The sequence below is a fragment of the Nannospalax galili genome, unplaced genomic scaffold (genome assembly GCF_000622305.1).
Source record: "Nannospalax galili isolate Female #2095 unplaced genomic scaffold, S.galili_v1.0 scaffold750, whole genome shotgun sequence".
NCBI classification, from domain to species: domain Eukaryota; kingdom Metazoa; phylum Chordata; class Mammalia; order Rodentia; family Spalacidae; genus Nannospalax; species Nannospalax galili.
The window spans coordinates 366,914-373,378 of NW_008327506.1; positions in this window are offsets into that span (position 1 = coordinate 366,914).

Below are 6,465 nucleotides of genomic sequence, written 5' to 3' on the forward strand. Positions count from 1 at the left end.
CCCCCTCCTCCTCCCTCTTCCCCCCCTTCCCCTTTTCCTTCTCGCCCTTCTTTCTCCTCTTTCTCCTTGTAAACTCCCTTGAGTTCTATTTTGAAACCCTTAATGGGTTTTTCCATCTCACTAGGGACAGTTTGAAAACCCTCTCTGGCTTGGTCTAGGTTGGGACTGGGCCCAGGGCAAGCTGACTAGGAGGTGGGTCCCAGCAATAAGCAACCCACAGAATTGTGTCTGTTATTTAAGAAAAGTTTCTGGGTTTTTGGCTAATTGCAAAAATACATAATGGATGCTTTTTGCATCTGCTAGTTATTCTGGAACAGGCCTGCATCCAAGAGCAAACTTTAAACAAACAATAAGATTATGGAGCTTAACTATTTCAATGTGTAACAGAAAAGAAAGCCAAGTCCTGAGAAGTTACATTAACACATGCACTCAGACAAGCATACAAGTGATCGTAGCAACAGATACAACATACAGATGCAGGGTTTGGCACTAATGTACACAAACCCATTCTTGAGTACTAACACCTACATAGGGCATATGTGCATACCCATCTCTTACATATGCCCAATTAAACACCTATACACAGACACTCAAGGCACATACATAAAATGGCACATACATATGCGTACTTAAAACCACCTACATATTTGGCCAACACAAGCACAAAGACACACAACCCCAAACACAGTTGCATTCACACGTTTTTTTCACCACAAAGAGTGCTCCTTCTGGGTAAGTAAATAGGGTCCTCACACTCAGCTGGCTTTGTCTAGATAGTGTAAGGTGTAATTATCAATTTGACCACCAAGGGGCACCCAGGATCCATTCTGAGTCCACCTTTCTCTAGTCAGCTGGTTGTTTCTTTACACAGACATCCTGCACCTTGTCAGCTGATCAATTGTTTCTTTACACAGACACCCTGCACCTTCCTTTTCTGGGTCCCTTCACAGAGCTCCTCCAGGGTCCCTTGTACTCATTTTTCCTTTTTTCCCGTACCATACTACTTAAAGGAACACAGGTCCTCAGCTGCTAGTAGAACCATGCGTCTTTGATAACTCCATCTGTCAGTCTTGGTAGTCACTTGATTCCTACCTAGCACTTCTCCAGGAGTAGCTATCAAAATCTCACCAGGTTTCCAGTATATCTCAGGCTCTCCCACTGAAGAACTGCCAGAGTGACCAATACATGTTAAACTAATGGAGCAGAGGCTGGAGAGATGGCTCAGCAGTTAAGAGCACTGACTACTCTTGCAGAGGACCTGGATTCGATACCCAGCACCCACATGGCAGCTACAAACCATCCTTAACTCCAGTTCCAGGGGAATCTGAAGCCCTCTTCTGACCTCCGTGGCATTGTGCAACATGGGTGCACTCACATACATGCAGGGAATACACACACACACACAATGGAGTAAATGAGTTAATGCCCTAAATACTGCCCATGCTCCTCATTGACCAGGCTGGAGAGACCTTTCAGCTTTAGCCCTCACCTCCTGGCCTTTTGTGCTCCAATGATATAATTTCCAGCTTCCAAACAGAAGGTAGGGGTTGGGAAGATGGCTCCATGGGTAAAGCACTTGCTGTGCAAGGGTGAGGACCTGAGTTAGGACCCCAATAAAAGCCTGGTATAGTAGAATGCACACCTGTAATCCCAGTTCTCTCATGGGGAGATGGGAGACTTAAGCAGGAGAATCCTGGGAAATTCAAGGGCCAGCTAGCCTGTCACATTGCAGCAATGAATAAGAAAGAGGCCTGCCTGAAAACACTTGATGTTGTCACTTGACTTCCACACATACATGGTAGTATATGCATCAAAACACACACACGCACACACATACACACATACACATACACGGGAACACATACACATACACACACAAGATTTTTTTAAAAAAACATACAATGTAGGGGCAGACAGACCAGATGTCATGAAGCACAAACTTTTCAGCATCCCAGGCAGGTAGCATCCCTGACTCCACCAAGTACCTCAGACTCTTTTTCTGACAGACATTCTCAGAGTCCATCATAACAGGGGCTTCAGCAACTCTGGAAATACAAAATTGCTGCCCTCCAAAGATTTAATGGTCTTCTGTGGGCATGTAGCCAGTACAGCATGAAGTATGCAACAGGTAAGTGCAAAGTATGAAGGAGGCTATGAGGAACTTTCTAGAAGAGTGGGGACACTTAATGGAAGGAGTAAGAGCTGAACAATGGGCATCATCACTCATGTTTAGTGAGTGAATACAAATGAGCATTATGTTCCTGTTTAGTGAATGTTTTCTGTGCTCATGATGGTTAATTCTCACAGAAGAAACCCAGGTCTGACTGTCTGCAGTCTGAGAGCTTAACCACCAGTCCAGAATGCCTCTTATGACATAAACAAAGGAAGGACTTGGGACAGACAGGCCAAGGAGTATTTGGTTTCTATAGCTACACAATAAATTACTACAAACTGGGTGACTGAAAACACCTGCTTATTACCTCAAAATTCTACAGGTCAGAAGTCTGGATTGAGTCAGCTGGGTTCTCATCCTACAAAGCTGCAAGCCTGAAGTCAATGTCAGCTCACCTAGGCTCTTCCTGGAGGCTCTGGAAAAGAGTCTACCTCCAAGCTCCTTCTTGGCTGTAGGGTGAAGGCTCCCATTTCCTTGCTGACTGTTGATCATGGGGGATTGCTCCCAGGTCCTTTCCACATGCCCCCCCATTATTAGCACAACAAAGGGGGCAGAACCTTCCTCATGCTTCACCTCTATGACTTCTGTTGCCACCTGGACAAAACTCTGAGCTTTAAATGGCTCAGTTGACAATATTGGGCTTGACTAGGTAATCTTAACTTGACTGGTCGGTTCCTTAGCTGCATCTACATAATCCCTTTTGCCATATATATACACAGAAGCGAGGGTTATCCAAGGGTGCGGGTTGCTGGGGGCCAAAATAGAGCTGCCCAATGACCCTGACCCTCCTTACAGTCCCTTCCCCTTGAGTGAGTTGATTATGTGATTGTGCTTTAAGGCAGAATGTGCCCAATAAAATCATAGGAGCCCATACAGAGGACTTTTCTCTGGTTGGTAAAGGAGAAGAAAGCACTTACCCTGCAGTTGTTTGCTTTGAAGGTGGAGTAGGCCATGTGCTAGGCAGGGAGAACATCTTCTGGGAGCCGAGAGTGGCCCAATTGACAGCAAAGACTCAGGGATGCAGGTCCACACCTTCAGCTAACTGAATTCTGCCAGAAATTGAATGAGGTTGGCAGTGGACTTTTACCCAGAGCTTCCAGATAAAAACCTGACTCTTGGTTCTAGCCTTATGATACACTGAATAGAGAGCACAGGTAAATCTGCCCAAACTCTGACCTGCAGAGTGGTAGGAAAATAAGCAGACCTTGGTTTGGGGCTGCAGAGATGGCTCAGCAGTTAAGGATACTTGTGGTTCCCTATACCCACATGGCAGCTAACAACCATCCTTAACTTCAGTTTAGGGAATCCTCTTCCCTCTTCTGACCTTTGTGGGCATGGCATGCACATGATGTCCTTACATACATGCAAACAAAACACTCATACACATAAATTAAAAATAAAATTACAAAAAACAAAAATTCTGGGGTTGAAGAGATGGCTCAATGGTTAAGAGCACTGGCTGATCTTGCAGAGGACCTGGGATGGGTTCCCAGCACCCACATGGCAGCTAACAACTATCCATAACTCCAGTTCCACGAGATCAGATGCCCTCTTCTGACTCCATGGGCAGTGCACATACATGGTACATACATGCAGGCAAAACACTCATACACGTAAAAATAAAATACAGTCTAAAAAACAACAAAAACAAAATGCTGTTTTGAGCTGCTACCTCTGTGGTGCCAAATTATTATAGGCCTCAAAGTATGTCTGTTTCTATGTTGTGCAACAATAGAAAACTAATAGGCCAGGCAAAGGGTACAGCAGTCTCTGATTACCCACCTACAGCTTTCTCCTCCTTTACTCCTTTAGTTAAAAATCAGTTTCAGACTAGCTGTGGGTGGACATCTTTAATCCCAGCACCCATGAGACAGAGGTAGGTAGATCTCTGTGAGATCAAAGCCAACTTGGTCTATATAGCAAGCTCCAGCTGGGGTTACAGGGAGATCCTGCCTCAAAAGACTAGCCAAACAAACAAACAAACAAAAAAAACCACCAAAAATAAAATATAAACACAGGGTTGGCATGATGGCTCAGTGGGTAAAGGTGCTTGCCACCAAGCCTGATACTTGAGTTTGATGCCTGGGATCCACATGGTGGAAAGTGAGAACTGCCAAGTTGTCCTATGGCCTCTACACATGCATGGGCATGCATGCACCTACACCCACCCACTCCTACACAAATGGAATTAAAAAAAAAAAACCATTAGGACATTAAAGCCTGCAGCTTTCCTTGGCAATGTCCCATGGTCACATCATCTCCAACATCCTGGGGTCTTCACTGCAACGTAGGCTGCACCTACAGTTTTACATGGTGGTCTTTTGGGTCCTCTTTGCAGGGACTCTGACCCTGCCATAATTGTCTGGTTTCAGAAGCTCTCTGAAACTGTGGAACAAGACTCTGTGACCCTATCAGTCTTCCATTGCCTGTAAATTTAGCATGATGTGGACAAGACTGCCAAGTTCTGCTGCCAGCTGGAGATGTAGCCAGATCCCCTGGACAGCTGCTGTAGTGGCCTCTGTATGCCTTGGTGGCTAACAACTGTCCATAACTCCAGTTTCAGGAGTATCTGACTCCCTCTTTTGGCCTCTTTGGGCATGCATGACATGGGTGCACTTACATACATGCAGGCAATACACCCATACAGATAAAATAAAAATGATAAATAGAGTTTTTTAAAAAAAATCAAGATGCCAGGCTAGCAAGATTGCTCAGTGGGTAAAGGCACTTGCAGCAGAAGCCTGGTGACCTAAATTTGTAAAGGGGGAAGGAGAGAACCAGCTCCTCAAGGTTGTCTTCTGACCTCTACACATAGGCTGTGGCATGCATACTCACATGAACAAATATAATAATAAATTTAAATTTTTAAATAAAGTTGCTATATCTGAATGTGGATCATTTTTTTCTTCAGTTTTCAAATATGGGAATTGTATGTACTTTGTTTATACTGAAAATAAATTTTTGGCAATGCTGAGAATTGAACCCAGAGCCTTGTGCTTGCTGGGCAAGGCAGTGATCTAATGCCAAGCTATGACCCCAGCACTTGGATTGATTATTTACGTCTCATATTTTTTCTCATGTTTTCTAATTCCTTATATTTTGTTACATGTAATTCATTTTTGTTTTGGTTATGTTTTACTATTTATTATTTTTTAAAAATTTATTGAATAACCACATAAATAGCAGAAGCATTTCATTATGACAGCATTGACATAGTCAATAACAGTTTCCAGAGCAAAGATGCATCTCTTTCAAAACTGGCTGTAATTTTTAGGTTCACAGTGTTGAATTAATAGTTACACATTACTGTACTCAATATAAATCCTATAAGACAAAAAATTGAATGAGGTTTTAACCTTTATAAAAGAACTCTTTCATTTTAGAATATACTGTTTCATACAGAAAAACTCATTTTTAATGCAAATAACACTTAGATGTTTGCACATGCATCTCTAATCTCTGTATATCTGATTATTACTAGTGAGAGTCGGTTACTTTCTGGGATTCTTGGCACCTGAGCATGGATATAAATTCATCAGGTAGATTTCAATGGTAATGTTTTTCATATCTACTAATTAACATGAAGCAAATTTTTTATGATTCTTCCTCAGTTATAACTCTTTTCTTATTAATTGTGTGTATTTCATACAGAACAACCAAAACAATCTTACTCATCTTTATACCCGCATCCCAAATGGCATCCTCCTATAGGCTCCCCCCTCCACTGGAGCCCATATACTCTGCCATTCTTGTTACTTTCCACTGTGTTGTCAGTGCCCCCAGCCATTCCCCGGTGCTGGTCCATCTGCTGAGACTAGTCAGCCTATTTAGAGTCCTTTGTTTTGGGAAGATCAGCTCTTCATCATCTAGCAGCAATCAGTTACCAATCAGTTACTTATTCTTTTAGATAAGATTGGGGTCTGCTGTTCATTTTCCTAGTTCTATGCTGGGTTACTGTCTGGGAGTCTCTTGGGCCACCCTGGCTAACAGCTCAAAGGAAGGTATCTCCTGGTTGGCATTGGTTTTTGTTATGTAGCCTTTAGTTATACATATGGACTCTCTCTCTTTTTTTTTTTTTTTTTTTTTTTGGTCTTTTTGAGACAGGGATCTCCCTGTAGCCTCAGCTGCCTGGAACTCATTATGTAGAACAGGCTGGCCTTGGACACACAGAGATCCACTTGCCTCTGCCTCCAAAGCTCTTGGACTACAGGTGTGTGCCACCATGCCCAGCTCACATGGACTGTTAAAGAAATATACTGACTACTTTACTCTTTGGTTATACTTTCCTTTGG